This window comes from Corvus moneduloides, chromosome 3 (genome assembly GCF_009650955.1).
Source record: "Corvus moneduloides isolate bCorMon1 chromosome 3, bCorMon1.pri, whole genome shotgun sequence".
In the NCBI taxonomy this organism is placed as follows: domain Eukaryota; kingdom Metazoa; phylum Chordata; class Aves; order Passeriformes; family Corvidae; genus Corvus; species Corvus moneduloides.
Window position 1 is genome coordinate 38,306,459 of NC_045478.1, and position 22,200 is coordinate 38,328,658.

The following is a 22,200-nucleotide window of genomic DNA, read 5'->3' on the forward strand; positions in this document are numbered from 1 at the left end:
TACCCTGTTGGGACTACCCTGTACTTCTGATTTAGGAGAATGCCAGGCTGCTCACCTGGGGATGTGGATCTTCGTGGTCCTGGGCTCAGAGCAGAGTAGCCAGCAGCTTTGTAGTGGCAGTTCACCAATGCCCAGCCCCAATCCCCATGCAGATACAGGTAACTGCTCTCTTCTGAAGGCTCACATCAGTAACCTATCCCCCCTGCTCCACAGTAGGTGCTAACCATCAGCAAGTTCATCCTTACCGCGGAGGCCACAAGTCATGCTGTCATCTGCTGCCTCTCCAGCTTGCTCCCCCTGTCCCAGCCCAGGCCCCACCACCCCCTCCCATGTAAGCAGTACGTCTGACTGTTTTGGAGCTGTTGGGACTGGACGTCCCTCCAAGCAAAGCCGTGGTTATGGCAATCACAATTTCTTCTTAGACTGAGACCCCACCAGTCACTGACAAATTCACACACAAAATCATTTGCAGATACGGTGCTGGCGTACCCTGGAACCCCGTTCTTCCTCCAACACGTGTACCTATACTGACACCTAGGGTGTAGTGATGGTGACACTTGCCGATTTTACCACCACTTCTGTCATCCCAGTAATCACCGTGTTCACTGGAGAGCAGCCTTGTTGTCATTTCCCAGCAGATGCTGTCAAGCACAGATTTTGGTGGCCAAAGGCCATCTGGCATCTTGGCCATCTGTGACCAAACTGCATTTCACACACCATGGGAAACTGTGGGGAGCAGATGCTGAGTGGGCGGAAGCTGATTGGATACTGGGAATGGTACTTGCCCAGCCAGCTGACCACCCTGGACACAGCTTTGGTCCAGTTGGCTTCTGTAAAAGACATACATCATGTCACCTTAGGCTCATAGTGAGAGAGGGAGAGACAGCAAGGGAAGCACAGAGAGCACGCAAGGAAGAGGCATCGTGCACCAGGTAGTACCAGGAAGATGCTGCAATTCACACGGAGTGCCATATGAGCCAGTCTGCAACATCAGAAGCAGCAAGTGTTACACTCAGACTTTTTAGAATAGGCTTCCTAAATAGATTCCAAAATCCCTTGCTTCATTTTAGGAAATTAACTTCAATTAATTGTGAGGCATTAAACTCATGTCTGTTAGGCTGACTGTTTATACTCCCAGTGGTCTAACAGTCTGACAAACACATTATTGTGGTGTTTATTCCAACAGACTTGTCTGAAGTAGATAATCCACCTCAGAAAGCAGCAGATCATAAGGCTGGAAGGGCCTCATCCGTTCCCTACCCTCAAGGCAGGGTCACCTACAGCTATGTCACTTCTGACAAATATTTGTTCAATCTGTTCTCAGAGTTCTCCAGTGATGGAGATACCTCATCTTCCTCAGACAGCCAATTTCCCTGCTTCATTTCCTTCAGCAACAGAAAGCTTTATTCACTATCTAACCTGAATCTCCTCATTTGCTGCAATTGACTCATGTTGCTTTTCATCCCATCTACCACCAACAAAGAGAAAAAAAAATGCCCTATTCTTTGCAACAGCCTCTGAACCCTTACCACCTGACAAACCTTCCTTCATATTCTGGTTTTTTCTTGCCCATAAGCACATTGCAGCTATTTGGACATTACAGTATGAAAAGTTTCCCTCCAAATGTCATGTGTTTCAAAGGCTTCCATTGTGCAGATTGCTGCTATGCTGCATTTGCTTCACAGACCTCCTGAGACCCCTTCTTCTCAGCTCAGCCCTGGAAGGAGGCACTTATACTCCAGCTTCTGCTGAGAGCATTTGCTGACAGCAAACTTCCAATCTGCTTAATGTGAATAATTGCTGAGTAAACTTTGGCTGCTCAAAAATATATGGAAAGCGAGCCAGAAAGGTTGGCTGTAGATAGGTATTTGCTGTTCACTGGAGGAAACCATGCACTGCAAAAGAAGGTATTTAACAGCAGGCTTCACTGTCACTTCCTACCTGAACCCTCATCCAGGGTTTGCCTCCCAAGATTCTCAGTGATCTCCATCTCCTAACCCATCAGCCTTCTCCTTGAGGCACCATCAACAACCTCCTCTTCTTCAATGTCCTTCTCTCTGCCTCAGGCCCCAGGCAGTGCCACTGCAGAGGCCAAACTAGCAAGTTCAGCACTGCTCAGCAGGGCAGATGCTGCTCTACCATCATGATATGTGATGGTGGCAGCACTTTCAGGTTCATCTGACCAGTTAGCAATTCCTGCTGTAGGAAACACTCAGGTGGGATTTGTTTCACCTAGTTTTGGCCACCCAGAAGTGAGGCACCTGAGTGACTCATGTAATCTTGTTCACAACACAAGGGCACAAATGACCCCCTGTACAGGGACTTGTCTCTCTGTACTGGTTATAGAGGTGATTTTCAAAATTCCACTCCTGGTGAAGAGAAATATTTTCATTCATCAGTGCCAAAGTCATTGGACTTCACACAGTTTCCAGCAAAATTCAAACAAGAAGCAGTGTTTGAAGAAAATACTACTATCTCACACCTAACAATGGAAAGGTCAAGGTCAGCATCAAAGGCTCACTGCACAGACAATTACTTTTTCTCCAGATGCCTGTTTTTCTGCAGATCTCAGTGCACAGGGAGCCTGAGGCCCATGAATTGCAAGTGAAAAAGATCATCAACTTCACCTCAGGTCAACAGGAATAGAAGACAAGAAACCAGCTTATATTCAATAAACAGTTCAGAATGACAGGCTTTCTTATTATTTCTCTTCAGCTGGGTGCCTATTACAAGAAGTACTTACAAGTTTGAAATGCCCCACACAGCGCACATGTAACTATCAGAGCACTCTTCAGCAACTCTTATTCTAGGAGGTAAGTATTACAGGAATCATACAACTTAAGAAAGGATGTGTTTACCAGGAAAAAAAAAAAAAAAAAAGACCTTTAGCTGCAAGAGAAGTCTCTTATGCATACATCTGAGCTCCAGGCTTTACAGCCAGTTGTTTTCCATATGCCCCATATACATGCATGGAAAAGTTGTTTTTCAGTTAAGTACATAAGGCCTGTACATAAAATAACCGCTTATCGTCAGGTGGTATTCTCAAATATCCCTATCAGGCACTGACCAGGAAAGGAGAACACAAGTGACTCCCTGCTCAGCTAGCAGTGGTGGCAATCCAGGCATCCAGCAGGTCGAGGACTAACTTGGACAATAGTGACAGCCCTTCTCATTTGAGTCTGTCTCCCTCCTCACTCCACATATACTGTGTAGCAGAGCCAGTCTGAGGTAAGAGGGAGTGTACCCACACACATAGCAAAAGATGGGATATCAGTGTCTCTGCCTTGGTATTGTCCACCAAGCACCATGTCATACCATCTCTTTTACTAACACCACATGCCACCTTAGTCTAGTTTGCCTGTTTCTTTGCCCACCTCAGAAAAGGCGTTTCTTCCAAAATCCAAATGATTTGACGGTGTGCACTGGTGCCAGCTTGAAGCCCAGTGCTTCTCAACCCATGTACTGGTACGGGAAGGTAAGTGCTGTCATGTATATACATGACAGTGGAAAAGATCTAGGTTTGTCTCTCTGCATCCCTGAGTCACAGAACTGACATCATAGGAAAAAATTCAGATCCATTTACTAGCAACCCAGAGGAACGTTCCAGATGTGTCACTTTTCTGAGCTTTTCTGCAAAGGTTTAAATGAAATCACAGCACACAAGGCAGCAAAGAGTTACAACCTTCAGGTTCCCTCTCTTTGCAAGGAGCAAGAATTTATCCCTCCACATGCCTGACATAAACTTTGTCTTGCAGTGATCAACACATTTAGCACAGGCTTCAAAATATTCTGAGGCTTACCCATGCAACTATGTGCATTCTCCTCTTCCTCCTACATGGCTGCCCAGGGCAGTGGCAGCTGCAACCAGTCAAAATTTAAAAGGACACCAATGACAGACTTGAACATGTTTCCTGAAGCCCAAATATTTAATCCCTCCCTTGGAGGAAAATTAGACAAATTAATCTATTTCAGCAGATTTTCAACACAAACCAGCAGTATGGCCATCAGCCACTCATGCTCTGGGCATCTGGAAACAGCAGTCCTCCCAATCAACCTCAGTGTTAAATTGCTAATGTTTATTTGTCAGATCTTAACAATTCCTTGAAAAGAGTTTCCATTAACAAGTGGTAGAAACACTGTGAAAATGTGTTTACAAAACTGGCAGAGTCCCCAGAAAATTGAAGTCTAGGCTTCCTTTGTGGCTGTAGAAGGAAAAGGAAAGTAAATGTCTTCATGAAGTGTCGCCTAAATTTCCCTTGATTTGCACTGCAGTAGAACATTGACAGGCAGCATTTGTTGGAGAGACTGTGAAGGAGATTTCTAGACAAAAGTATTGATGCACTTTCCAGGAAAAGTTTCCTAGTTAAAAATTTAACAGGCAGCCAGAAAACAGTAACTTCTCATGCAAGTGTTCCCATCCATCCTTGATAGAATGAACTCTGAAGCTATTTCAGCCCTGAATTCCTTTTGGCAAAGACATTAAGTGAAAAATGGTGTGGTCATCTTCTACAGCAGGAAATACCCTTCCAGAATGCAATTTGATTTGGCTTATTGTCCTATGGAACTGTTTAAGTTCAGATCCTCCTGCTCCTTGGGATCTTTGATGACAACCCTCTTTAACCTACTGACATATAAAGCTCCTGTTTCCCAAAAGCATTCCCAAAGCACCAGGGCCAAACTTCCACTCGGCACCAACTGGAGTCAGTCTTCTCTCTCCTTCTGGGTTGGATTTACTTTGCAATCCCCATTTTTTATCTGCTCTCCATCCACCCCAGCCATGTACTCAGCTAATATACCGCAGGTAGTCTTCATGAGAACAGCTGAGTTGCATTGCCATAAGGATGGAAAAGGTCAGTCTACAGAAGAGCAACAAAACCTCTTTGGTTTGCTTAGGTTGGGTTCATGTGAATGGGACATTAAAAAAACTGAAGTGCAACTGAAGGAAATTCGGTGAGTTCAGTAATTGCTTCTAGGAGCACAGGTGGGATAGGGCTGTACAGCTCCCAGGTAAGAGAGGATCTCCTCTAGCCCACAGAGCTGCTGCCCCAAGCACCTTGGCCACTGTCAGGGGTATGCTCAGTCCCCCTCAGTAATGACTGAAGCAGCCTGCTCTGGCTGCCTTTGTACCCAAAAAGTCTTCTCCCTCATTTTTTACCTAAATCTTCCAGGTTGTACATCATTGAATTTTTTTCTTGTCCTATCCCACCACCCTATCTACAGATGTATATATAAGAATTTTCTGGCTTCTAGGAGACAATTACATTCCCTCCAGTCATCTCTTTCCTGGGCTAAACAAGTCCACATCCTCAGCTTTCCTTCACAGCTCATGTGTCCTGCACCCCTGATGAGACACAGTCTGCCCACAAACACCTTCTCCCCCCAGAGCTGAACAGAGCCAGGTAAATACCTTTTTCTCTTACAGACTATTTTCCAGCCAATTCACTACAAGGTGCCATTTGGCCTTCTGGTTTTTGGGGGTTTTTAGGTTAGCAATTCCAGTTTTACTCCATGAAGCTTGTGACAAGAGACTTCTATTTGGCTGCCACAATGCTGTTATATAGATAATATACTTTGTAATATCTGCTTTGCATTACACTTCCTAAGTGTTGAGCTTTCACTTGCCTTTGTTTTTATTTAATGTCCTTGATTTTGGGACATTTTCCCAATTTATCAAATCCATGTGAATTCTTCTCTTCCAAGGTACATAAACCCACCAACCACTTAATGCCATCCACAAAATTTGCAAATATCCCAACTAGTTTATCATCCAAGTCATCGATAAAAATAAGGATTAGAGCTGCCCTTAGGTCTTGTCTCATAGGGCCATCTTTATGTGTCTTCGATAGTGAATCCTTGAAAAGTGTTTATGAACAGTTTTTCAGCTAGTTGTGCACTAGGGATTAAATTTTTTTTCCAAACCCAGACATAATGTTAAAATAATGTATCCAATAGCTGTATCAGAAATCTGATTTCAATGCAAGGTAAATTACACTTCTCGCTTCCCTTCATAGGCCGTTACTTTGTCAAAGAATGAAACTAGGGGGTTTTTGTCACAATTCATTTTCAACAAATCTATGCTGTTTCCTTTTACTTGAGGAGGTGTATACAGATCGATTGCTTAAAAGTGTGTCCTACATCTTGTCAGGTATAAGAGTTAGTTTGGCTAGGCCTGTAGAAGGTTTTTCTTTCTTAGGAATGACATGATTCAAGCCATATTTCACTTTTCTAAATGCAGGCACATTAAGTCTCCCCACACTAATTTTCTGTGATAGTTGTTAATTACACAGAGGTGGCTTTGACTAGTTCTTTCCATACTTGTTCAATCAGACGTGTTCAGTCTGACAACAAACTTATATGTTCTTTAACCCATTCTTTCAATTATTTTTAGTCTATCCTTGATCACTTCTTCCCCTTTCTGACCTTGATGTGGAGAAAAGCAGAGAAAGTGCAAAAGAATCAGAACTGTCCTCCCCCACAAGTATGTACTTCCTCATGAGGTGAAGTGGAGGGGCAGGCACTGATCTCCTCTCTCTGGTGACCAGTAACAAGGACCTGAGGGAGTGGCCTGAAGTTGTGTCAGGGGAGGTTTAGGCTGGATATTAGGGAAAGATTATTCTCTCAGAGGGTGGTTTGGCATTGAAACAAGACCCTCAGGGAAGTGGTCACAGCACCAAGCCTGACAGAGTTCTAGAAACATTTGGAGAATGTTTTCAAGCACATGGTGTGACTCTTGGGGGTGGTCCTGTGCCAGGCCAGGAGCTGACCTTTGATGATTCTTGTGGGTCCCTTCCAAATCAGGATATTCTATGAGTCTATGATTCTGTGTAGCTTCTGATGTTTGGCTAGCTTTGATGGCATCTGCTGGCAGACACAGGATATGCCACCGCAAAGTAGAGAGGAGCCAGCAGACAGACACAGACTGTCAACAGGAATATTTGCACCCCCATGACAGAAACCAAAGTAAGACAGAACTGAAAGGATAGGTCCTGGTGAAAATTGTGATGTCTTGTGAGGAAATTATCTCCACCCAGCACCCAAACTCATTTCTGTGCTGCTGACAACAAGATTTTAACTGCTCTACATGCAAATAGAGAGGAACACTTCAAACAGCAGAACACTACCCAGACTCAGAAATCTGAGGAGAGGCTCCAGGCGGAAGCCCAGTTGAAAGACAGAAAACACACCTGTGTGGTGCTAGAATAGCCTGGGTCTCGATATGGCTGCACAATGTATCCATCAGCTTCTTCAGACATGAGAACCATGGGCTCTAGTTGTGCAGGACTGGCAGAAAACCCTTTGTTTGGCACCAGCAGTGGTCGACTCTGCTGGGATCGGAGACCTGTGCTTCCTGCTGGTGTTGCCACCATCCTGAGCACCAGCAGGACGTGTGGCTGCAGGGCATTGTCCAGGCAGGCATAAACATCCACACACGTGGTACCTGTGTCAGGATTAACTCAGTGTAGCACTCGCATTCCCTCTCTGCTTCTTGAATCACCTCCCTTTACCCTTCTACTTGGAATTAGTGGCTAAGCCCAAAACTGGAGTGAGATACTGAACCCCCTGGACAGCCTGAAGTGAGGAGCTGAGGGAGATGGTGGAAGGACCACAGGCAGCCCTGCCAGTCACTGCTTGTCTCTCTCCACTTGGGTGCAAGGGTACAAGGAAGGCAGGGAAGCTTAAAACTGTGGTATCGCTAAGGGCTGTAAACTAGCAAGCAAATAAACTTACAATCTATTGTTAATTATCACTGTTAATAATTTAATTACTTTTACACTAAGTTCTTAATTTTTGAGGCTTGATCTGTGCTTATTTTTCAGCACTTGGAGAACTGCTATGAATCCTGGTTTCTAAGAGAACTTTGTTCTTGAGAGATGTGGCAGATAAAAGAGGGATGCAACTTGCCTCATCAGGAGAAGTGTATGCGAGATCCTTATGGAAAAGGTATTAGGAATATGTCTGCCAGAGCAAAGAGTAAAGAAAAGTAACACCAACAGAGCTGAGTGATACCTCTTTCCTGGGATTAGTGTTCAGTGACAGGCACACTTGAAATTTGAATCCCGAAAGGTATGCCACTCTTGTTGCAATAGTTTCCCTGAAAATTTCACCTAGGGAATTCAGCGGCATTTCTGATCCCATAGTCCCCAACCCGTAGCAGCCCTCGCAAACATGCAAATTGTTTAAACAGTCAGGATTAAATGAAAATTCATTTTGTGCTAACAGCTAAGGACTGAGCAGCCATAAAGGCCAATGCCAAACATAATTATAAACAGTGTTTGGGATTCAGGAGATATTTGAGTACTATATTTTAGAAGCTCAGGACCTGTACACAAAAAGTACAGACACTCAGCCAACTAACACCACAAGTCCTTGCTTCCAGCTCCTAAGGTGAGCTCAGGAGTTCTCTGATCCCTCTCTAAACTTTTCTTCCAAGACAGGAACCACACTGGAAAAGTCCCAAGTGTTCTCTGTTGAACCAGATCTGGGATTTGTGCTATGTGGCATAAACTGACACAGTGTCCTGTGTGTGCCAACAGGTCACCAGTATGAATGTCCAAGTAGCTGGAATGTCCTCTGGTACTGTCTGATAGTAGCCAGGGAGAAGGGAATTGTTAGGTGGAAAATCATGAATATCCATTCATCTCTGCATCCCAAATCCTTGCAGGGCAATTGCTGAGGATGGTACACGTGGAAGCCTGAGGCTTCGGGACAAAGGCTGACCTTTATTGTGGTTGTTTAGCACCAGGCACCATAACCAGTCACACCTCAGGGTGCAAGTGGGGAATCCCACTGGAGGGCAAGAAGTCATGGCTTGGCAATAATCTCACTGAAAATCAGAAGTGACTGGGCAGAAACCATTTTAAATAAAAAAAACTTCCCCAAATGTAATGAATTTTAAAGGAACAAAAATTCAGTTTTGTGGAGATAGGAAAAAAGAAGAGGCTCTTACATGTTAGAATAAATAAGAAAATGAGGAATTGTTGGGGTTTTGTTATTGTTTTAGAGTGGCTTTTTGAAATTTTTTTCTTCTGTTTTTCCAGCCATTTCCTCTTTGTTCATTCTATATTGCCCTCATTAAATGGCAGTGGTGGGACAAAGCAGAAACTGTGTGAGAAGAGAAAACAGTGAAAATGTGACTTTTTAAATTGTGATTTCAGAACTGAGCCATGATAACTATTTGAAGAGCTGCTCTTATTCTATATGTTTGTTGTTTTGGATTTTTTAATTAAAAAAACTTTCAAAATATATTTCTGACTTCCAAACAAACCTGCTGTTTATTTGACAGGCTGAACTGTCTTCATTGTTATCGTCAGTCTGTGTTTTTGTAATTGCGTAGAATCAAATACTTACTGAATCCACACCATAGGAAAGGCAGAAAGTGCTGTTACTTAAGTAACAATGTACTCTCAACAAGGCATATTTTGCAATCTCTGCATGTCAAATTTCCAAAACACCCAGCTGTTCCAAAGCCCTGCATGGAAATAGTTAACAAAGCTGTCTCCCTCCATGGCAGCTCACATTTTAGTTCTCCTGAGCAAGCAAACCCCAAGAGAAAATTCTGCCTTAAAAAATCATGATGAAGATGAAAAAGTCAGCCCTTGCAGTTGTTTGAAGCTTGAGCTTTAAAGCCAATTATAATTCAAATTATAAATGCAGTCTATTTCTGTCTCACATTTTAAAGAACTGTGAAACGCCAGATGGCTTTTCTGTCGCTGTGCCCTGCCATATAAAATATATTTTTATGGTTTCTGATTTCACTACAAATAGGGCATGAGAATGATAAGCTCTTAATGTAAAAATAATTTTCCGTGTGAACTTGCCGTGTCTGGAGGCAGTTTCTCAGCAGGCTCGGAGATGCCCTGCTTTTCCACCACTGGATGGCATTCAAGGGCCATAAATACTCACACCGGGAACTGCAGCAAAGGAAAATTAAAACACAAAGCGTCCAAAGCCTTTGGATTGTTGGTAATGCTTCTGTAATATATTCATGCTTTCAAAGTTCCAAGGAAACAAATCTGGAAAGATAAAAAAACAGTTTCTGAGGAGAAAGGAGCTTTCCTCTGAGACGAAACTGAATATGCATGTAGGATGTGGAACAGGAGATCTGAAAGCAGCATTCCAATTAGGAGAATCCAAGTCATATGTCGGCATCTCAGTCTACATCGACATTAATACAGGTTGGCAGGAAACAATTTGATGCGTCTTGTGTTTTTCCTACCCAATATGGACCCAACAGGGAGAGAAAAAGTGAGATGTATTAATTTGACCTTGGGTCTACACAGACACAACGCCCTGGTTGTGCAACACCCGCACACACAAAAAGCTCTTTAAAGCATTTCTGCTTTTGTATTCCTTCCTTAAAGCTCAGCCCCGTCCTACCGCCAGGCAGCATCATTAAATCCACCGCGTCTCAGAGCTGAGCGGCTGAGAGGAGGCTGGGCTGGAGACCCCCTGGGGCCCCTTCCCACCTGAGCCGCCCTGCACTTCCACCGCCTCATTAAGAATAAAGACAGATTGACATCTCTTACAGATAAGAAGAGCCCGGCACAGCGGTAGCAGTATTTGTGGGGGTGTAGCCGTAAGGGTCTGGGAGTGCGAGTAGGGTCGGGTTTGCAGAGAGACAGCTGCTTTTACACACCAGCTGGCATGCCCGGGAATGAGAGGTGAGCTCTAGAGCAGACGAGTATCTCTGCAGGTCTGAAAGAACACAGCACGCTTCAGGCAGGCAGTATTTGCTGCGTTTCACCAGTTAACACCTTCAAAGGAAAACACAGTTTGCACCTCTGTGGTACAAAGAAAAAATTGGAAGAGGAGAGATGGCAGAGCCATGGCCTCTGCTGTGTAAAGACAGAGTACAAGCAACAAAAAAGCTCATCGGGAAAAGCTGTGATATTCTGGGCAACCAGTGTCGCTGCCAAGTCTGTAGTTTTTGCTGTGAAGTCTAGCTATGAATTTTAGTTTCCTCTTCAATTTTTTAAATCTGCCTTGGGAAACCAGTGTTGCTGCCTCTTGCTGAGAATGTGGCTGGTGGTGGTGGTGTTCTGGCCTCACTCACCCAAAGGTGCTTGCGTTTCTCAGGCTGTGCTGCCTGGACTGCTGGTCACGGTGTTCGTGGTGATGTGCTCAGGACTCTTTGCTCTGCTGCAGTTTATGGAGTATGATGGCAACAGGATACGTTTCCTTCTGGTGAGGATTTAGGTCAGGGGACAGGTGCCTGCAGGTAAAAAGGGGGGAGGTCTGAGAATACCCAAGTTAAAATGTGATCTTCTCCAGCTATTATACAGGGCAACTTCACAGCAAAGAGAAATTGATGGGGTTTAATCTTCCTATTGTAGTGAATGTCTGTAGTATTCAAGTATCACATAAAAAAAAAATAGAGTATTTAATAAATATCTAACATAAACATATATTACATGTTATATATTTGTATATTATATGGTTTATATACATATATTCATGTCCCTAGAGATGTGTCCTTTGTTTAGAGAAGATCCCCAGCTGCATGTGGGGTACACTCCTCAGAACAGCCTGGTGGACTCTTAGCACCCAGCTACAGACAGCTTTTAGGGGTGCTTGGTTGCTGGTTTTCTGGAGAGGCTCATGTTGCTCTCTGGATCTATGACATATGATAACATGTAGCTTATGAGGCCTAAAAAGAAAATAGTGGAGTTACAACAGCGCTGCCTGTACAGCCTTGTTCTCCCAGCCTGGGCACTGTTGTTCAAACCAAGGCTTGAGGGCAGGGAGAGGCTCTCAAGGAGCAATCTTCTGGTCTTTTTTCATAGCAGTCTGCTCAGAGGACTCTTATCAGATACAGACCTTGTCCCTCTTCCTGTAAGGTCTATTTTATGTTACCTGAAGAGGTCCAAGTGGGTGGAGTGGTTATCAGTCTTAAAACTGCTATGTACCATGCACAAGATTTTCTGCCCAGCCCATTGAAACAAGGTTTTAAAATAAGAAAAGCAGAACAACTTTTTTTCTTCCTGTGGAAGAAAACAGAAACAATGTTTTTGATGCTTAGTAGTACAGTGTAATAGAAAACAGAAGAAATAGGAAACATCAAGGGCAGAGTTCTAACTCTAAGTATCAAAACACTGATTGTGAATTGGGTTTTAGAAACTACAAAGCACAGTTCAAATACATAATCATTTCTCAACAGAGATTATGTATACAACAAAGGCATTGTGTTCTATCCAACACATTCCTCATGTAAGAATCCCAGCATTATCTTTGCCCCATAGCCATTCTCTAATCAAGCAGCTAAAAAGGAAAAAACTTCCTAATCACCCACACTATGGCTCACAGCCACATGGACACCCAGAATCACATCGGATGCTGAGATATGTTGTTCTGTGGTCATCACCTTATGCCTGTAGAGCCCTTACACCCAGATCAACAGCCAGGAACTCAATTCCTCCTTGAGATGATCCGCAACAAAACTGCTGGATGGATCCAGAGCATAATCACGAGACTCATTAATATTGTCACCAGCTTTCTCTTCCCAGGCACTTCAGAGAAATCTATTGCATCCATGGTACCAGCAAAGAGCCACTGGGCTGATGCTGCCCAAAGATGGGGAAACTTGAGAACACAGAAAGGCAAGTTGTTATAGTAAATAGCGTCATGCTGTCTCCATGTTTATTATTCTGAAAACTCTGCTGGTTTTCAGTCTCCCCACTGCTAGATAACACATCTAGAGCAAAATTATGTTTTCTCTTCTGCTTGGGACAGAAAATATTCAGTAATGTTAAGAAACTAGAAGAGATCCTTATTAGGAATATTGTTTCACTATGAAACCCAGTATCATTGCCCCAGCAATGGTTAATGCCTCATGCCCAAGGAAATGAAAAAAAAATAATAAAACCTATCACAAACAAGTATTTGATCTGACCAAAAAGCAATAAAAAAACCATTCCTTCTAATGCCTACAGGGCCAACTTACTTCTTGAGCAATGGATTTGTTTATGCTTCCCATTATCTTTGCATTTATGGCTGCAAATGTTACTAATGGCCATGCAATTACCCATCTCTTTTAAACATTAGCTTAGAGCTCTTTCAGACTTCTACCTCCAGCTCTTGTGCTTGTAGGCCCCATCAACTGGAGCTGTTTCCCCTGGGCTCTCAGGCAACCGTGCACCCTTATGTCTTCCAATAACACACAGCTCAGTATTTTGCCTTTTTATTTATTTGGTGACTTTTCAGAATTGCTTTGCTGTTGTATCCTCCTCTGGGAGTATATTTGCATGAAAGGAACATTACGAACTGCTTAGTACAAAGACATAAAAGAAGTAAAATGACAAACACGTGTAAAAACATAGTTATTCCAAATCAAGCTAACTCAAAAACCTGCAGGGGAAAGAAAAATCATTCTCCCCTCATGCCTTCATGTGGCCTTACCTTACTTAAATTAAGAAGCATACACTTGTGTTAAGGAGTGAGAACAAGGAATAACATTCTCCATCCCTGTCTGCTGAGGATAACACCTGATGGGCCTTTGCACTCACTAGAGTATCACTATGAAGAAGATGGGCAGACAATGATGAAGGGGAATAAAGTGGAAAGAAAAAAACCCACACAGGGAAATAGAGTGTGTTGGCTTTTCCTCTTTGAACACTGATTCCTGTAGCTGTGACCACATGGTAGAAGTTACCATGTTCATACAGGCTAGCAGTGACTTACTATCGTCATTTCTGAAAGTAGGAGAAACAAGGATAGAAGCTGTGACTGGAGTGGTGGTTTTATTTCTGGACTGACTCTTTTCCAGGCTGTCTCCATGCAGAGGTGTAGGAAGTCCAAACCTTGCTGTCTCTGAGCCAAACTATAGCTAGGCTTGATCCAAAAGAAAACACCCTAACAAAGTTTTCAAGAAATGGAAACTGACTGCTGTAAGGAGGCCTGACTCCAAACCCAGCAGCTGGGTAAAGGCAGTCCTAGCAACCACCAGGAGATTGAGCAATCTCTGTCAAGCAGCAGCTTGAGACAGCTTGAACTGGATACTAAGAGTTGGGGTGTTTTACTATTATAATACTGCAAAAAACAGAGACATGCCAAAATAATGCTTAAAGAGATTTTTTAAAGATGCTTAAGTTGCCACAAGGTTGGAAAAAAGGTTTCTTTTACAAAGTAAAAGCTAGCTAAAGGATAGGAAACAAAGGGTAAGGCTAACTTGGACCTTTTATTTTCAAGAATCAGTTTTACTCAACATATTAATCAGAAAACTAGAGCAGGAAATCCTCTGTGACATTTCCAAATTCATAGATTGTACGAAACTCTTTCAGGCAGCTAACGTTTATGCTGATGTAAAGAACCCCTGAAAGACCAAACAAACCAAAATGGTCTAACAGGTGTCAGATAAACTTCAGAGTATATAAATATAAATTAATGCTTTTAGGGAAAAATAAGCCAAACCACAGATGATGCTGAATGCAGAACTGGAAGCAGCATGTAAGAAAAAAGATCTTAAGAGTCATTATTTACAAATCCCGGGTCTTACAAGTCTCTAAGTTAATGTTTAAAAGAGATGGGTAATTGCATGACCATTAGTAACATTTGCATCAATAAGAGCTAAACCAGTATCCTGAAAAAGGGTACCAGAACAAGACAGAGGGCATCATTCTGCTGCTACACTTAACTTCAGTATAACCACACTGGAGCACAGGTCGGGGTCTGCTCTCTGCATCTCAGGAAGGGTAAAGTAGAGTTAAAGCAGGTATGGAAAAAAACAACCAAAATGATCAAGTGGCTGCCTCCAAGGAAAACCCTAAAAATGCTGGGGTCTTTGTAACAGAGAGGACAATGCTGAGAACAGGAACAGTTGAGTATTACAAAATAATTAAGGCAGTATCTAGGAAATCAGCTTAAAATAGAGTAAGTACTTTTCATACTTCTTCAACTTATTGTGACAGGAAGTTATGAAGGCACATAATATCAGCAGGTTCAAACCAGAGTAGACGTATTAATACAAAGTAAGTGCATGGATAGATACAAAAAGAACAAAGCAGAGGTGTAACCCCTAGCACCCCCAGTAAACCAGTGTGGATACTGGCACACGAGGGAGTGATTCTGTGTTACTGTGAGAGTGGCACAAGGGAAACCAACTGCAAGAAATGGCCAGACTCTTTCGCTCCCATAAACAGCATCTCATACTGTCAGAGTCAGAAACTGAGTGCTTGGGCTAGAAGGATGATTGACTTGACCTGAAAGATGTTTCTTATGCTTTTAGACCATCAAAATTATGGAGAAAGATTGTTTTAAAAGCAAATTATCAAATCAATAAACCCCAAGTTCTCAAGACATTACACTGAGCTGAAGTCTTCTCCCAGAGCAAGTTTCCTGGCTTTTTGTTTGCTTCAACCAAAAGAATAGTGGTTTCTCTCATACCTCCACATCCAGAATGGTTTGGCAGAGCAGTAACTGCTAGATTTGCTGCTTACAAGTGTGCAGATAATGAGATGGCATCTTACTCCAACCTGACAGCAGGCCAAGTGCTGGGTTAACATATGTCAGAGACATGGGAAACTGCAGAGCAACAGGGAAACCCCTTGAATGGCAAAATCCTCCAGACACCTGCTCTAACAGACACCTGATTAACTGTCAGTTTTATTTCATCACCAAGTGAGTTTACAAGTTTCCTGGCATCATCTTCAAATCAATCTTTTTTCATGGCAATCTTCATTGATGCCCTTCCCTCCACTGCAAGAGACTCCTGCTATATATGAATATATCTAAGTGAATTTCAAGTTAGTAAGGAGCTTTTGCCCAGCTGTAAAAGGGAGACACACAGGCCTTGCTTTTCCAAAACAAGCCCTGGGATAATGTCTTTCCCCCTCACCATTATTAAAATACAGCTTTTAGGTAGGGTGACAGGGAGAGAAAAGGACTGCTCACTTGGAGCTTCTCAGGCTTGCTCGAGTAAGAGATCTGGACTGAAATGTCAATTCATTAAAATCCTCACAGCTTGAAAGCTTTATCTTTCTGCCAAGAAGACACCCTTCTGCTCTCACCAGCTGTGGACTGGTAATCACAGTACCTTGAATCATTGGAAGGTTTTTCAGCCTGGCACCTGGAATTAGGGAGGCCCTCACACTGTCTGTCTGTCCACACAGGTGTCTGATAGCTGCTCCTCAGCAGCTGTTTAACCCTCTGGTCAGTTTTGAGCATTTTTGGATGATGGGTAATGACCTCAGCCCTTGGAAGGTCTTAGCAGATCTGTGAAAATGAACACTTACTAATGGCAGAATACAAAAATTGGGATCTGACTAAAAAGAAGTTGGTAGCACCCCTAAGAAAACATGCTGGATGGACAAACAGAAGCCCTGGCTCTGGATAATGGCTCTGCAGCAGCTCGGGAGGGCACCTGACAGGACCACCAGGCAGGAGAGAGAGGGGTTTGCTGAGCAAAATGGATCTTCAATGAGACGTGGCACAGATAGTCAGGAAATCAAGCCTCACTTCACAAAATGAAGTTGTTATTAGGACTATGGTGATATAAGTTTATATATGTCGTGGTTTGACACTGGCGAAGCCCCAGGCACCCATGAGAAAATCATCTACTTATTTTCCTCTGCTATACCTGAGCAGAGGAGGGGGAATTGAAAACTTCATTTTCATGAATTGAGATAAGGGTTATTGAAAAAAAAAAAACACTTTAAGGCAAAACAGGTTCAAGACTTAAACAGTATAAAGATTTATTATTAGCAGAATTAAAAGTAAAAAGGCTAATGAGAACCAAAGCAAACCTTCAGAACACCTTTCTTTCCCAGTCCCTCCCTCTTTCCACCAACCACACAAGGAAACAAAACATGGGGTTTTGGTCAGTATTTCACTTCTTAAAAGTCTTTCTTCAGTTTGTTTAAGGAAAAGAGTTTCTTCTGCTGTGCCGTGGGATCCTTCCCACGGGAGATAGTTCTCTGCGAACCTTCCTAGTGTGGTTTTAACTTCCACAAGCAGCAGTCCTGCCCCAACCTGCTGCAGCGTGAGTCCCTCCCACAGGCCAAGCAGTCTTCCCAGAACTCCCTAGCAGGGCTCACTTTAGTTCATGGGGTTTAGTCTTTTAAGGATGAGCTGCTCTAGTTTGGAAGCAAAGGCTCTCTTCCTCTAGCTCTAAAAGCAAGGGTCATCTCTCTCTGTTTGAGTTCCTCACTAGATTACAGCTTTTCAGTATCCATGCGCTCCAGCGTGAGTACTCTTCCTCACGGGCTGCACATGGATCTCTGCACCCCCCTGTGCTCCTCATGAATTACAGGGAAACAGTTTGTTGTATTATAGTCCTCACCACGGCTTGCAGGAGAATCTCAGCTCCGGCGCTTGGAGCAGTTCTTCCCTCTCCTTTTCTTTCACTGACCTCGGTGCCACCATGTTGGTTCTCCTCACGTGTCCTCACTTTTCCTTTTCTCTGACTTGGAAGAAAGTTGGTGTCTGTAAGTTGCAGTTGAGAGGTTGATCTCATCTGGGCTCCACATCTGGGAATTGCTCACCATATCTCTCTCTGCTGGCCACATGGTCCTTGCCAGCACCGCATGGCCAGCCCCGGCCTCAGAAAGGCCCCAGCCGCACAGTCCCGGCCTCAGCAGGGCTCTGGCTGCACAGGCCCCGGCAGCCCCCACCAGGATGGGTCCTGACAGCCACCTCATCACCCTTCAGGAGAAGAAGGAGAGCTTTCCGCAGTTTTTCCTTCCTTAAATATGTCGTCACAGGGGCATTACCAGCTCCTCTAATTGGGCTGGTAACCTGCCCAGCGTCAGAGCCTCAGCGATTGGCTCTGTGCCAGACAGAGACGTTTTGAGCAGCTTTTCTCCTGCCCCCACCAAAAACCAGTCTGTGTTAAACCAATACAATATAGGTCACTGTGACAGCAAAAACACATCATTTTTATCTTCAGCCTGCTTGGTCTTCAGCATCTTTAATCCACAGTATCAGTCTGACTGATTCATTGTTACTTTTAAACCACACTGACAAAGGCTTCATTTTATCTCCATGCATAAATACACTGTTCCTAAAATATAGAACATATACATTGGCTATCTGTGTAAACAAGGGATTAGTTTTTCTTCTGATTTTATGACATTGTCTGTCCATGCCCTCTTGAATATATATGACCAATCAAGCCTCTACTTCAGCCATTTTATAATACAAGGAAACTGTATCGTCGTTTTTCCTGTTTTTTACTGTAAATATGGTATTTAATCCCTACAAATACAAATCTAGATAGACTTCCAGTATATATTCCTATTCATATCCCATTTATTCTCTATTATGGTCAATTGTATTAGCTTCCTAAAAACATGTAGCATTGTTTTTCCTAGTCCTGACTGTAAGTGGGCCCACTGACCTACCATTACCATTCTTCCAACTATGGCCTGGGTTTTTGCACTTACTTTCAAATATAAACAAACACATTCTGACCTCATTGTGACAGCTACAATGACCAAAAAAAAAATGTATTTGGATAATACATGTTAAAGATGTAAAGGTTGGCTGCTGAATCTGGTGGATTCCAGGACCCAGGGATCTCTCCAGGCTGACTGGTGCAGCCCAGCTGTGGGCACAGAAGGACTCTCCACCCCAGTCTGTTGGACACAGCTCCTGTCCTTGTGTGCAGGTTTGTCCAGCAGCAAAGCTAAGCATCTGTCCGAGAGAAGTGCACAGGGAACAACTGTGCACACGGAGATTACCCAACAGACCACTGCCTTCAGCCACACTCACATAAACACCAACAACCCTCACCCTCTTCCTCTCCACATGACAGGGATTTAAATCCTCTATGAGAACATGTCCTCGCTTTCTAGATTCACAAGTGCAGCTACATTCACAGATCCTTGAATATCAGCCCAGCTTGTAAAGCCCTCTAACACCCATGCCTAGGCTCCCTTACCCAGTAAGTGGGTCTCCTCCTACTCTCCAGACAGTCCAGCTTGAAGTTTTCTAGCAAGAAAATGTGTGGACCACACATTTGTGTCACAAACCTCTCCACATTCAAGGATTCCTTGAATATTAGCACAGCTTCTCTGTCCACCCATGCCCAGACCCTGTGCCCCCTTATCCAGCATGACCTCAGACCTTGAGTTCTTCCAGATTCAGACTTCTTCCTGCTCATAAATTAGTCCAGCTTAAAATTTGTCATACAATTACACATACCTGTGCATACAGGATTAAATTAACTGTGGGAAAAATAAGCACATTTTGGTATTTACAGGTGCTAATATTTAGAGCTCTCCCACATAAATATATATCCTGGTCCCTCCAGTTGCTGACAACTTGACCTATCCACTGTCTCTCCAACTGGGACAACCCTTGTGTCTAGCAGAAAATAATTTCATCCCAGATTATGACTGTTCCCTTTTAGAATGATAGAATCATTTCAGATAGAAAAGATCTTTAAGATCATCTAATCTAACCATTAACCCAGCCCTGCCAAGTCCACTACTTAATCACGTCCCTAAGTGTCACATTTAGGCATCTTTTAAATACCTTCAGGGCTGGTGACTCCACCACTCTCTGGGCAGCCTGTTCCAACCCTTTAACCACTTAACAACCCTTTCTGTGAAGAAATGTTTCCTAGTATTCAATCTAAACCTCCCCTGCTGCAACTTAAGGCCACTACCTCATGTCCTATCACCTGTTTCTTGGGAGAAGAGACAGACCCCCACCTGGCTACAACCTCCATTTAGGTAGTTGTAGAGACTGATAAGGTCTGCCCTGACCTTATCATGCTGGTCTCTGGCATATTAATCTCTCTACTTGCTGTCACCAAGATCTATGGGTCCCATCTGCAGTTGCTAGCACTCAGGCCTTGCAGCACTCACACATGGGATACAAAGTTTTGCCCACTCCCCAAACACCCATGGCACCGAGAGCAGCCTCATTCCCCCTTCCCATCGCTTAGGAAGCCCAGGATGCCCCCCCGCCGCGGTGCCCGAGGGCCAGCCCTAATGGCCCATCAACCAGTGGCTGAAGAAGTCTGGTCTCTGTCTTCTTGTTTCCTTTACCACCTGCTGATAAGTTTGTTTATCTGCGTGCTTACCCTATCCCTTGTTATGTGTTGCTATTTCTAAACTGAAAAGTTAGAGCCAGGTAACTTAAAGAGGCAGATGCTGCCCCATTCCACACAGCCTCACAATACACACTTTGCAAGCTCTTGGTGCCTGAGGTCGCCTGAGGGGGAAGGGGGATCCATGAGTTGAGGAGCTCACAACTAAAAGGCTTGGTACAAGCAAGAGGGGAAATGCTGCTGAAAAAACGCCAGGCATCCTAGCAGGACACAGGGCTAGAGCATGTTTGGTTTTGTTTTTTTTTTTAAAGCATGGATTTCACTCTAATTGGTACTTCTATGGTTTTACAACGCGAAATATGGAAGTTGATTCAGAAGTTACAAACAAAAGTTTATTTTGCTGCTATTGTGGGCAGCACAAGCATAGTACTCCATACTGCTGGAGGAGATCACTTGAGTAAGATGTCATTCAAGAAGGTTGGCAACACAAAAAGGCACCTCACTCCTGCAAGCAAACTTCAGGAAATGTGTTTCCCTGCTCTCCCTTTCAGTCCTGTCAAAGTTAAGAAAAAATTCAGTACCATTCCCATTCTCGAAGGTAATCATGCTGCAGCTTCAAATCACTCCTCTCTCATTGCCCAGGAATCCCAGGTAGGACCTGTCTTTCCTGCAAAAGTAGCCACATCAATCACGTTTAATAAAACTGTACAGCAGCTTGGAATTGTGAGTCAGCTACAGCAGCTGCTTGACATGTATTCCCATAATGTTTTGAGTGATGATCCAGAATGAGAAATTAGACTTCTCATCCTGAAAACCTGTGCTGCTGGTGTTACTAAACTAATCCTAAAAGACCACCCTAGTGAACTTTCTCTCCTCTGACCAAAAGTAACGTGGAAACAAATGAGACTTAGATAAAACACTAAGGGAAAAGCTTTCCAGAAAATTGAAATTTTCCAGCGTAGTAAGAACAGTGAAGCAACGAAATCAGTCTCCTTGGCAGATTCGGTTTTTTTTCAAGACCAAGTCAGTCAAAACATCTCCCAGGAACCGCACGGAGAAGTTAGGACATAGGAGGGAGTTAAGGCATGGAGATCAGGCTAGTAAGGTTTACTGAACATACACTGAATACTGGCTTCTCTAAGAACCTCATCTCCTCCACATATGAAAAGTCTTTTCTTCTCCACAAAGCCCCATGATTGTATTCTTAGAAAACAACACTGAATTTGCACTCCAAGAGACAGAAGGGTGGGTGATAATTAGAAGCCGAAGAAGAGTTAAACGACCATTAGAAGCCGATCTTCAGTTCCTCAAGTGCCCCATCACAACTTAGCTCTGGGGACCCGACTCAACTACTTCAGTCATTTGGCATCGGCACAGGTATCAGCCATGGCCATGTCCCGGGACAGACCAGCCACGTTCACAGCTTCACTCCTGTAAGTCTTCCCTATCCCCATTGGAATCCCTTGCTGCTATCCTCACAGCTTCTACTGCAGGAAAATCCCCCACAAATACATCTGAGGCTTTTTGAGTCAGCACATTTAAACCCTTGTAGCCAGTGACCGTAGCAAGGATGAAGTTATCACCCCAAAAATTAGGATGAAGAGCAAGAGAATGCATTCACTTTAGTTCCCATGGGCAGGCTTCAGACCTGCAAGCACTTCCCCCAGAGACCCCAATGCAACCCACTACAACTGAACAAGTTTTTGAAACTAATGTCAGGTGTTATAAGTACATGTTCTGTGGTCCTCTTCTCACCTAACACATTCCCGACTTTCCATTTGTATACATTGGTCTAGCACAAGGCATTTGGGAATTACTAAAGCCCTATGCCTTCCTGAAGACAAACAAAAAGTAAGCAGCTTAAACAGCTAATACTGTTGTATGACTTCTCTATTCCACCATTGCTACATGAAAATGTACAAAAATTCTTTATAATGTTTGATTTTGCATCATTTGCCTATCTATATGGGAAGAGATTAAATTCAGAGAAAAATAAAAGATGGCACAGAAAGAGTACTGTGCATAGATGATACACTGCTATACTTTCTGCCCATAAGGTAAAATAAAAATGGAAGAGAAGCAGGAGAAACAATATGTTGCATCTTAAAAAATCTAATCACTAAGAGAATAAGGGGAAAATGATTCTTGTTCTGTTCAGCTTCCCATCCCTCCCTTCCTTCTTCCCTCTCTCTCCCATAAAAAAAACCTAGAAA

General features: G+C 43.4%; 1 long non-coding RNA gene across 1 annotated transcript; it reads right to left on the reverse strand.

The window, feature by feature from the left end:
- Positions 1 to 354: 354 nt before the first annotated feature.
- On the reverse strand, positions 355 to 16,545 carry LOC116442226. The gene is made up of 3 exons (XR_004239448.1): positions 11,854 to 16,545; positions 11,054 to 11,212; positions 355 to 10,013 (listed from the first exon to the last, which is right to left on the reverse strand). It is a non-coding gene; the product is annotated as an uncharacterized LOC116442226 (long non-coding RNA).
- Between the last annotated feature and the right edge of the window lie 5,655 nt (positions 16,546 to 22,200).